We start from the raw sequence: 12,397 nt of genomic DNA on the forward strand, positions 1-12,397 counted from the left end.
CTGGAGCTGCTGGGGGGGCAGTTCCATCTCAGCCCACCTGGGATGGTCTCAGCTGAGAGAGCTGCTCCCCCAGGGCCACAGCCTCGGTCCTGTGGCTGCTCAGCTTGGGTGTAAGCCCTGCCCTCTCGTCCCAACAGGGTCAGCTCTGAAGGGCCATCCAGGCTTCCTCACTTTCTGCTGGGCTGGCAGGTGCTCCAGCAAGGCCTCCCTCGCTCCTTCAGAGTTCCTGATCCCAGGCAACCCCAATAAATGTCCTGCCCACTCATCTTCATCTCAGAGTCAGCTCCTTGGGGAATCCAGGCGACACTCCTCATCCCAGGTTTCCATCTCCTTCCCACACCCCGGCCTTCAATCCTGAGACTTTTCCAGTGCCTATGATTTGAAAACATTCACATTACACCTCATCGTACCCCATCGCACTCCAGTGGACCCCACTACATCCTATTGCATCACACTACACCCCACTACACCATATTACACTGCACTGCACCCCACCGTACCCCGTTACACCTCCACTGCACCCTTCTAAGCCCCACTACACCCCACTGCACCTCCACTGCACCTCATTACATCCTGCGGCATCCCACTACATTCCACTGCACCCCAACACACCCTTTGTGCCCCTGCACCCCACTGCACCCACACACACCCCACTGCACCCTACTGCAGGCAGTTAACAGTCCAGTGTTTATACTCTGACCAGTCTGTTTGGATGGGTTGATCATCTTTCATCTTCCAGAAGTTTCTCCTCCTTCTGTGTCTGCTGTGTTCTCTCCTAGTCTCTTCTCCTCATGGACTAAACCCTTAAGGGAGCCCCGGCTATCGTTTTAGGGGTGTTTTGGAGCAGTGGAACTGGATACCGTGCCCAGCTTGCCCTGTTTCTCCAGAATTCACCCCAGGGAGTTGTGGGTGTCGTGAGGTTTGGGAACTGTGGGTGCCGTGCTGCAGCGAGGACAAGCGGTTCTCTGGCGTTGGCGCCGTGTCTGGTGGGGTACAGATCGGCCCTCACTGAGAGGGACTGCGGATTTCACTTCGGAGACACAGCCCCCCAGATACCAGGCTGTCTGTGAGGGGTCCTGTGAGGGGTCCCCAGTGAGGGTCCCAGGGAGGGATCCCAGGGAGGGGTCTCAGGGAGGGGGTCCCAGTGAGGGATCACATTTAGAGGTCACAGTGGGATCTGGCATCTTGGCACGTAGCACGTCCCCTGAGCAGGAACTTAGGTCTGCCGCCGGCACCAGTGGAGCCAGTGCCTACCCTTCCCTGGCTGGTGTGGGGAAGAGGAGATGTCCCCCTTCCCAGACTGCATGACACCAAACGCTCTGGACGTTTTGTTGTGTTTTATGTTTGCCCCACCTCTTCCTGTCACATGTTTCTGGAATTAACAACCTGTTCTGAAGAAGTCATCCATGTTTCCACTACATTCCATCTTGTTCTTTAGGGTTTAAACAGTAGCATTTTCTTTTTTGTCAAGCTGGGGCCAGATTCTGAAGGCAAGTGCCTTCCTTCCCGCTCTCCTGGCAGAGTTTTGCATCAGGGGAGTTTGGGGACATATTTGTGCACACATCTGTGGAAATGCTGGTGATGAACCAGATTTTCTCTTGTTAACTCAGTGTTGTATAAATCCTAGATGGGCACGCCCTTTGGCTGTGTCTCTCGGCGGGACTCTCCAGCACCCTGAGATGGGCAGAGGCGTGGGTGCAGAACGTCGTGTGCAGAGTCGGCAGCACCCCCATCCTGAGCTGTGGGTGCGGAAGTCTTCCTTTCTTAGAGTCTTCAGTCTTGCTTCCCTCATTGGGCAAGGATGATGGCCACCACTCCACACAGGGTTGTCGGAGGATCCAATATGACAGAGCCTCAAGCCCGAATGCCCAAAATGTAGCATGTGACCCCCAAATGGAAGAGCCCCTCTGACTGGGATGGGAACGAGGGCACGTACCCTGAGGACGAGAGCGCCCAGTGCTCCCTGTGCTTCGCCACAGCCTCACGTTGGAGGAAGTGTCACATGTTTTCAGGGGCTGCAATGTGGAGACACGTCTGTGGAAAAAATAGGGGAATTGTTTAGATGACATGGTACAATTCAATTTTGCAGGCAATACACATTCAATGGGAAAGAGTGCTTAGGATTACATTAACAGCCTGTGGGTTTGTTTTTTGATCACAAATGAAGTTAGTTTCCTCAAAGCCCTCTGAATCGCCCCCTTTACGGTAGCTGTGGATGCCATGCCTGCCCCAGTGGTCGGAAGAGCTGTAACTCAGGAGCCACGAGCAGATGTCCGGTCAGCACTGGAACCTCTGGCAGCCGCTGTGGACCCACCGTGTTCGTTTCTCAGCCTGATGTTGGGGACGAGGAGGTACAGAGCAGCAGGGGACAGTGTCATTTCTGGGGCCCTTCCACAAATGCAATAACTAGGTTAGAGCATGAGGGATGCATCTAATTAATGAACCAAATTACAATACCGTCCCTAACCCCTTGTAATCAGAAGTAAAATCACATTTCTGTCTGAGCAGAACCTCATCACAGTTGTGGAGACTGGCTGTCTGTGGAAAAATCCAGAACACGCTTTGCTCTCATTCCTTCTTTGATGTGATGACGCTGCACCCCAAGTCCCTGGGGGCGTTCTGGGGGGTGGTCTGTCAGTAGGTGGTGGTGGTCTTTTGTGCAGGGCGAGGCTGGTCATGGCATTTGTTTGGAGGTGTGTGTGTGTGTGTGTGTGTGTGTGTGTGTGTCTCTCTGTAAGATTTTTTCGAGACAAGCTGCTGTTCCTCTGCATTAAAATAATAGCCTAATTAATTTTAATATTCGCCTGACTGTGCATCTAAGTCAGTTGGAGGATGTGTCACAGGAGGAAAATACTAATAGGATATGTGCCAATTTGCAGTTTAAGTAAGGCTGCCTCTAATAGGAGTTGAAGAGCTTTGTGTTAACCCCCAACAATGGAGGAATCAGCCTTGGCGGCTCATTACTTAAGCAACCTCCAGATACATTCACATAGCCTATTGAAATTCCAATCATTTCCTCGCACTATTCCCACCTATATAATTGTCAACTGGCCCTTATCATTATTTATTATGCAAAATTGAATTTTTTTGAAGCGTGAAGAATGAAGTAATTTCGTATGCAAACAGTTAAAACTCTCATGTGTATTCTGATTACGTACATGTTGATAAATTCACTTATGATGAGTGACAGTGTGAGATTTTGGGGTCGGATTGGTCAATCTGTGGAAGACACTGATGAAAATGATAAACTAAATGCCAGAAGTGTCCCTGACGCATCTTGGGATGCAGTGTGCAGAATGCCAGTGTCTAGCCGATGTCTATTAGTAACTAAATATGATTGTGCGTAATGAGCGGAGCTTTTCGTGGTGATTGAAGCGTGATTTCTTTTGCTCCTCCAGATGTCGCTCCTTAGAAATCCCTATTGCTTTTTTCCTGATAAATGCGTAATGACCTTTTACACCTTTTAACTGTTAAAGCCCCCATTCTTCCCAATACACGAGTCAAACTGGGGCTTGCGTTTCCTCCACATTTTGGTTTGGCTCTCTAGCCTTTGTCATAGTCCCTTTTTTTCCATTTTAACCACACATTCTTGAGTACAAGGACACACAGGCGGGGCTGAGAACTGAGTCCCTGGCTGTGGGGTGAGGGGTCTTTTCAGGGGGCTGTCTCCTTCTCGCCCCCGGGTCAGTTTGGTCTGTTGGGAATGTGAGGGTTGAGGCTGCTCTCAGGGCCTGAACTGGCATCGTCTACAGTTCCAGGGCCTTGGGACACGGTGAGAGAGGAGGTGCGTTCCAGACACGCCTGCGGGAGCCCTCGGGCCCACTGCTGCCGGAGAAGAAGAGAGAAGTTTGTGGAGTTCAGACATGGCTTCTCTGAGTCTGAGAGGAATCCAAGGCCCCACAGGGGCGAGAGGAACACCAGGAGGGGCTGGGTGTGGGTCCTGGAGAAGCACAGGGCTGTCTCTGATACCCTCGGTGGAGGAGAGCCCACTGGAGCTGTACTCAGAGCGTCCACGTGCTTATGGACGAGGCACCGAGAGTTATCTTCATTCTGTGTTCCTGAGCTGAGTCTTTCAGTCAACAAATACTTTTATGGAGCATCCAAACACGTTCCCCGCACGTGGAATGAGGCAGCGTCCCCGCCCCCAAGGAGGGCAGACCTGTGAGCAGATAAAGGCAACAAAACGTGCAGGCCAAGTGGGGAAGGGCCGGCTCCATGTGAAGACCCGCTGGGGGAGAAGCTGAAGCTGGTTGGGCGGGTGGGGGGTGGGGGCTGCCCCCATTCATTCTGATTCTGCAAGGCCAGGGTGGCCGGGAGGCTAGAACGGGCTATCTGCAAACACCCGGGTGTCCTGATGTCCATGCTCCTCCGGCCACAGTGTGAGCAGTGTAGTCTTCCCTCCACCGTAGAACAGACTTAATTCTAAAGCATTCTTTCTAGGGCAAATTCCCACGTCTACCTTATGATAACGGAAAGTAAGGAATCGTCCTTTCGGAGATTCATAAGCGAAATGCACGTGTAATGCTCAATGTGTATATAATGAAAGCCTTACACACAAAACCCCTGAAAAGTTAAAACACAAAGAAAATAATGCAGGAAACAGTCAGGACCATAAGCCAGCAGATCAGTGGGAATCTTCGAGGAGACGCCGCTGAGAGGGGACACCGCCGAGAGGTGCCTGGCTGCTCTTTGTTAGTCGCTCACCTCCCTCCAGGCCAAGTTCCACCTGACCTTCCCCAGCTAAAGAAGGGAGCTTCAATGAAACGTGTAGTAAAGGCAAATTCTTGGGGCCTGTTGAGGGTTGAATTATATGCCCCCAAAAGTTACATTCAAGTCCTCCCCCTGCCCCCCGTATCGGTGAACGTGACCTTCTTTGGGAATAGGGCCTTTGCAGATGTGATCAAGTTACAATGAGGTGACATTGGATGAGGGAAGGCCCAAGTCCAGTGACTGTGTCCTTAGAAGAAGAGGAGACACAGACACACAGGGAACAACAAGGTGACAATGGAGGCCGAGACTGGGGTGACATATCTACGAACCAAAGGCTGCCGCAATACCCCAAGGCGGGGGGAGGCGGGGAAAGATCCTCCCCGGAGCCTCAGAGCCAGCACGGCCCTGCCGACACCCTGGTCTCAGACTTCTGGCCTCCACCCTGTGCAAGGACACGTTTCTGTTGTTTTAAGCCACCCGGTTATGGTACTTGTCACGGCCGCCCTAGGAAACCGATACATGGCCCAATTGGGCTGGTTTTGGTGGATTTCAACATGTTAAAAGTTTGTATCTAGCATTTTTAAAAAACAGCTTTATTGAGATATAATTCACATACCTACAATTCACCCATTTAAAGTGTGCATTTCAATGGTTTTTAGTATCTTCACAGATATGTGCAGCCATTACCACGATTTTAGAACGTTTTCATCACCTCAAAGGGAAACCCTCCCACTCTCATCCCCTACCCCCCGTCTCCACTCCCTCAGCCCCAGGCAACCAATAACCTACTTTCTGTCTCTATAGATTTCCCCACTGTGGACATTTCCCATAAACGGAATCATGTAGTATGTGGTCCTTTGTGTCTGGCTTCTTTCATTTAGCATAATGTTTTCAAGATCCGTCCATGCTGTAGGTGAATAATACTTCATTGTATGGACCACATTTTGTTTATCCATTTGTCTGTTGATGGACATTAGGGTTGTTTCCACCTTTTGGCTATTATGAATAGCGTGGCTATAAAAGTTCATGTACGAGCTTCTGTGTGGACATGTTTTTACTTCCCTTGGGTATGTGCCTAGGAGTGGAATTGCCGGGTCGTATGATAACTCTATGTGACCTCTATGCCACACTGTTTTCTAATCAGCTGCGCCATCTTATATTCCCACCGGCAGTGTGTGAGGGTTCTCCACATCCTCGCCAGCGCTTGTTGTTATCTGACTTTTTTGACTCTTTCCATCCTATCGGGTGGGAACTGGTCTCTCATTGTGGTTTTTGACTTGCATTTCCGTAATGACTATTGATGTGGGGCATCTTTCCATGAGCTTCTTGGCTATTTGTGTTATCTTCTTTGGAGAAATGTCTATTTAGATCCATTGCCCATTTTCTAATTGGATTATCTTTTTATTATTGAATTGTGAGAATTCTTTATATATTCTAGATACCAGTCCCTTATCAGATATATGATTTGGAAATATTTTCTCCCACTCTGTGGATTGATGTTCTTTCACTAGTCACTTTCTTGATGTTCTTTGAAACCCAAAAGTTTTAAATTCTGATGAAGTCTAGTGTACTTATTTTTCCTTTTGTTGCCTGTGCTATTAGTTAGATCCAAGACTCCTTTCCCAAAGATTTACCCTGAGGGTTTCTTCTAAGAGTTTTGTAGTTTTAGCTCTTACGTTTAGCTCTTTGATCCATTTTGAGTTAATTTTTGTATATGGTGTGAGGTAGGGGTCCAACTTCATTCTTTTGCGTGTGGATATCCTGTTGTCCCGGCACCATTTGTTGAAAAGACTGTCTTTTCTCCATTGCATGATCTTGGCACCCTTGTCAAAAATCAGTTGGCCATAGACATAAAGGTTTATTTATTGGGTCTTATTTCTCTTTCATTGATCTGTATGTCTATCCATGTGGCAATACCACACTGTCTTGATTTCTGTTGCTTTGTAGTGAGTTTTAAAACTAGGAAGTGTGAGTCTTCCTACTTTATTCGTCTTTGTCAGGATTATTTTGGCTATTCTGGGTCCTTTACTATTCCATATGAATTTTAGAATCAGCTTCTCAATTTCTACAAGAAAGTCAGCTGGGATTCTGATAGGGATTGAGGTGAATCTATAGTTTGGGGAATATTGCCATCTTAACAACGTTGTGTCTTCCAATTCATGAACATGGGATGTCTTTCCATTCACTTGGATCTTTAATTTATTTCAACAATGTTTTTAGTTTTCAGAGTATAAGTTTTACATTTTGTTTGTTAAATTTATTGCTAAGTATTTTATTCCTTTTGATGGTATTGTGAATGTAACTGTTTTCTTTATTTCATGTTTTGGATTGCTCATTGAAAGTGTATAGAAATACAATTGATTTTCGTGTATTGATCTTATATCCTACTACATTGCTGAACTAATTTATTAGTTGTAATAGGGTTTTAGTGGATTCCTTAGGATTTTCTGTACGTGATATCATATCATCTGTAACTAGAGATAGTTTTACTTATCCTTTCCAATGTGGATGCCTTTTATTTCTTTTTCTTGCCTAATTGCACTGGGTACAACCTCCAGTACATTATGAATAGCAGGGTGAGAGTGGACATCTTGTCTTCTTCATGATCCTACGGGGAAAGCATCCAGTCTTTCACTGTTAAGTGTGACGTTAGCTATGGGTTTCTATTAGATGCCCTTTTTCAGGTTGAGGAATTTCCCTTCTATTCTTAGTTTATTGAGTGTTTTTGTCATGAAAAGATGTTGGGTTTATCAAATGCTTTTTCTGTATGTATTGAGATGATTATGTGATTTTTGTTTTTTATTCTAGTGATATATTACCATAATTGATTTTTAGTTTTAAACCAACCTTGCATCCCTGGTATAAATCCCACTTGATCCTGATGTATAATTCTTATTATATGTTGCTGGATTCAGTCTACTGGTATTTGGTTGGAAATTTTTGCATCCATATTCATAAGAGATATTGAAACCGAGCATGAAGAGGTTAAAAAATCTTCCCTGGGCTAGAAGAGAGCAAAAACGTTGAGATAAGCTTTGCTAACCGCAGCTGTGCATATCCAGCATCATCAACTGTTGTTAAACTGACCAGGTCTGTCTGACCCTCCTTAGTATATGAGTGAGCTGTCTTTCCCAGGAGGTCAAGCTCCAGACATCAAGATTCAGCTTCACAAGGCCAAACGCAGACTGAAGATGAAAACTAACCAGAAAAGTCCAGACAGTCAAGGGAAAGAATGTCAGTCTTCAAGGCCAAATGCAGGCTGGGGGAAGGTGCCAGCCAGCACGCCCACGTGCTCCCCCTCCCTTACCTAAAACCCCAGCACATGCTCTCCCTCGCAACCTTTAAAACCCCTTGCCTCCCATCTTTCGGGGAGATGGGACAAATTTGAGAGCTCTCGTCTCCTGGCTAACGTCACCCGAAATAAAAACTCTTTCCTTGCCATAAGCCTGGCGTTCCAGTTTTATTTGGTCCCTCTTGTGTGGCAGGTAAAGGACCTGGGTATGTATCCGGTAACAATATTGCTCTGTAGTTTTCTTTTCTTGTGATATCTTTGCCCAGTTTTGATATCAGGTAATACTACCCTCATAAAATGCTGCATATTCTTTAAGAAAAAAATATCCCCAATCTATCATTTAATAAAGTGCTTTAGAATTTTTCTAAGGATCAACATGAAATCTGCTAGTATTACAGTTACTGAATCTCCAGTCCAGGGGTCCAGGAACAGAAGATAAGCTGGGAAGTGACCTTGAAGTGTGTCAAGGCCACAGTCAGCTGCTCTCAGCACCGATATCTGTCAGCAGTGACCTTTCCTGGGCAGAAATGGTCAAACTGAGAAGGCAGCCTGGTGTATCGGTGTGAGTTCTTCCTGGCGCTGTGGCCTGGGCTTGCTCTGCTCATGGCGGGCCGCCTCTGGGCCCGCGGTGTTTTAGGTACTGTCTTCTTGCTGGTGCTCAAGTCCACATGTCTCCTGTTTCTCTCCTCTCAGGGCCGGTCACACATGGGCACACTTCCTTTTTAGGAAAATGCTGAGCAGCTCCAGGGACAAGTTGGAGCCAGAAGCCTCAGAGTTACTGATGGTAAAGGAAAGGAGTGAGATTCGGGAGCCAGGATGCGAGCCCAGGGGAAGACAGGCACGAGCAGGCCCAGCAGACAGATCCAGCCCTGTCTTTGGCTTCTTACCTTCTCATCCTCTTTGTGCCGTCTACACACCAGGAGGACGGATGCCCAGTTGCAGGAGGAGATGGTAGGCACCAATGACCAACCACACCCAGTTTTTTTCTCGAGGCTGGATCCTGCAGAAAGCAGAAAAGTTGGGAGGAGGACCAGGAAATATGGGCAGAGAAAATGCCAGCCTTTTTAGTGGGAAAAGAACCTGGGGAGGCTTTTTGACTCTGAAAAAAATGGAATCATAGACTGTTCTGGAACAAGGCATCTAGGCCAGCATTCTACCCCCACTCCATTCAGTGAGCTGCTCAAGCCACGATATTAAGATTCATCCTGGAATCCTCCCTCTCCCTCACTCCTCCCATGCAAGCCTCATCCTGTCTCACCAAGTCAACAGTGCGTCCAGTCAGCTCCACGTTCGAGGTTGGCCTGAGCCCGACCGCCGCCAGCGCCTGCGCTGCCCCCACCGGGGGGCGCCTCTTATTTCTACCTCTGGCTCCTGAAACTTGGCACGCCCTTGGTCTGGAGGCTTCCCCGTTCTCCAGGTCAGTTCTGCCTGGACCCCCCTCCTCAGAGTGGCCTTCCTGTCCCCACATCGCCCCCAGCCTTCTCATCCTGCTGAATTTTTCTCCACAGGCTTTTCGTGACCTGCCCTTGTCAACGACTAGTCTGTTCCCCGCACTTCAATGTGACATGGCAGGAATTTTGCTCATCTTTTCACAGCTGCTGTATCCCTCTGTTCACATAGAGTCTTGCCAAACGAGTGGCTGAACGAGGCTGAAGGCAAAAACGATATATCAGCGAGGTTCCTAGGACCTTTCTGCTCCCCAGCTCTGCGCACACAGCCACTTCACCAGTGCTTCTGTCTGATCCTGTCCCTTTAGGATGATCAAGCCCATCACTTTTTGTGGTTTTCTTTAAGATGAGTAGCTTGGAAATGTATTTGCCTCTGCCGAATGGGAGCACTCTGCCATGTGAACGAACGTCAGAAATCCAGGATTCCAGACTTGGGAAGATATCTGACAGCATCCCGTTCAGCCTCCTCTTTCTACAGGAGACATACCTGAGTCCCGGAGAAGTAAACTGACTTGCCTGGGATCCCAGAGCTGTTGGGTGGTGGTCGGGGCTCTCCATTGCTCCTGGTTGATTGGAGTTCCTGAAAATCTCTAGACAAGTTCAGAGATGGAACATCTCCTTTGAAAACGTCCTTTGGATTGGGTTGGGGAGGACGACGTGAGGCTAGGTAGAGCCAGCACCTTCAGCAGCTCTTCTTCGTGAGTGGAGAAAGGCCTTTATGCCTGCCTCTCCTTGGTCCTGTAGAAACCAGGGGTGGTTTTTGCTCATGTCCAAACCTCCTGTAACCAGTGAGCAAAGCCCGGGCTTCCTGAGAATGGCTACGGTGAAAGTGGATGTGGAACCTCGCCACCTTCGTGGAGCTGAGTCTGTTCCCACACTTAGAGCTGAATCAATATTTGTTGAGTGAATGAATGAATTTGTAATTTTAAGCCTCTGGCTCTCTTAGCTAATCCAGGAGTCCAGGGAAATCAGTCCTTGTGAAGTTTTGATCAAAGAGTCCTTAGATCCTTCTGGAACAAGGCAGGATAGAAATAATAATTTTAAAGATGGTGGAGGCTGTTGTCAGGGTAAGGGCAGGAGGAATGTGTGCCCCACATTCAGCAGACATTCGTCGATGGCCTCCTAGGTGCAGGGCTCTGAGGACACCACAAAGAACAAGACGACAGTCCTGCCGTGACACAGTTCACGGTCGTGGGGAGAGGCTCTAGGACTCCGCGCTGTGACAAGGTGTGCACTGGTGATCACTCGTGAGCGACATTGGCAGGGAGGCTGATGTCCCCACACTAAGCTGGTCTTTAAGGATTAGCAAGGGCTTCCCAGAGGGACTGGGGAGGACACTGCTGTTGTCGGAACAGCCACGGAAGAATGTGGGATTCGGTGAGTTACAGGAGTCCAGCGTGACCAGAGCAGAGTGTGCGTCTGGGGAGGGGTGAGAGCCAGCCGAAGGTGGCGAAGGGCCTCGGATACCTTCTATTCTATTATTTATTGATTTTTATTGAAGTGTAACTGACATAAATCTCCTATGAGTTTCAGCTGTACATCATAGTGATTTGACATTTGTATACGGTGTGGAATGACCACCCCAGTAAGCCTGGTCACCACCTGTCACCACACAAAGTCATGACAACATGACTGACTACACTCCCTGGCCTTGGATGCATTTTATCAGAGGAGGGAGAGCCGCTGAGGGCTGAAGTGACACAATCAGATTTGCCTTTGGGAGGATGGAGTGATGGAGGAGTGGACACAGATTCCGGTGCAGGCAGAGGGGGACAGTCAGGCGGGATTCTGTAACAGGGGGAGCGGCAGAGCGAGACCCCAGGCAAGGGCGGTGTTGGTGGAGGGAGGGGAGGCCTGGGAGGAATTTAGGAGTGGAGGCAATGAGATGTGAGGAGTGGTGGGCAGGAAGATGGAGAGACGGAGAGAGAAAACTCTAGGCAGACTTTCCAGGGGGGTGGGGTCTGGGCAAAGGGGGTGTCCTTTATTGTGGAGACACACAGGGGTCTTTGGGAGGGGAAGCTGTTTTGCCACATGGAGTCTGGGCTGCGGTGGGATTTTAGGTGGAAAAGTCAAGTGTAGCCACAAGTCTGGAGGCAAGTTTGGGTGAAGGACAAACGCTCAGGCATCATCGTGTGTGTGCAGGATTGGCAGCTGACCTGGAGGTGAAATGTAGGAGACTGGGGAGAGAAAACACCGCCAGGTGGGAGACTCCTTACGGAGTTCCAGAATCTCTGATGACAATCCTGTGGATTTAGGTAACACTTCCAATGTGTACAGGGCTTCTTCACACATCGCTTCATTTGTTGATGTAATACTGTAAAGAGGTGTGTTTACGGCTTTCCCATAGTGTTATTCATTAATCTCTTATCAAGAGACCCTTCTGCTGTTAAAGAGCCACCCGGGCACCTGATGAGACTTCAGACAAGAGTGAGGAGCAATCCTCCACTCAAGGTCTTCCCAAGACTTGACCACGTGTGCAGGCCCTGTTACCTGCCAAAGACCAAGCGTCCATAATTACCCAGAATTTTAGCTTGCAGAATGGATGAGGTAGAGAATGGACTTTCTCGACAGCCCTAAGCATCAGAATAAGGAGCTGACTGCTGTGTGTTTGGAAGCAGCGCCTGTTGGTACGGTGAGACCTTCCGTGCACGTCGTCTGTAACGATGCGGAGGTGGAGGAAGGCAAACATCAAATGTGGTACAGTACAGTCGGTATAGAGTCACCGGATCCCGGTGGGGAGGAAGCCTCAAGGCCTTGGAGGCACGGTGGCCCACAAGGAGGGCAGGTGGGAAGTGCCGGGGGGGCCAGTGGCTCCTGCGTGGAACCCACCAGCCTTTCGGCTGCAGCCACCCTCTTCGCCTCTTCTCTGCCGGGGCGTCTCCACCCAGTTGACGGCTTTACTTGTGTTGTGTCTCTGTTTAGATCTTTTCACAGCTCCCAGTTGCCT

At 48.8% G+C, this 12,397-nt stretch overlaps 1 long non-coding RNA gene across 1 annotated transcript; it reads left to right on the forward strand.

Annotated features, from left to right (window-relative positions):
* The first annotated feature begins 8,585 nt into the window (after positions 1-8,585).
* On the forward strand, positions 8,586-11,268 carry LOC131422663 (uncharacterized). Its single transcript, XR_009224133.1, has 3 exons — positions 8,586-8,953; positions 9,245-9,419; positions 9,511-11,268. It is a non-coding gene; the product is annotated as an uncharacterized LOC131422663 (long non-coding RNA).
* The last annotated feature ends 1,129 nt before the right edge of the window (positions 11,269-12,397 follow it).

This window comes from Diceros bicornis, chromosome 3 (genome assembly GCF_020826845.1).
Source record: "Diceros bicornis minor isolate mBicDic1 chromosome 3, mDicBic1.mat.cur, whole genome shotgun sequence".
In the NCBI taxonomy this organism is placed as follows: Eukaryota; Metazoa; Chordata; class Mammalia; order Perissodactyla; family Rhinocerotidae; genus Diceros; species Diceros bicornis.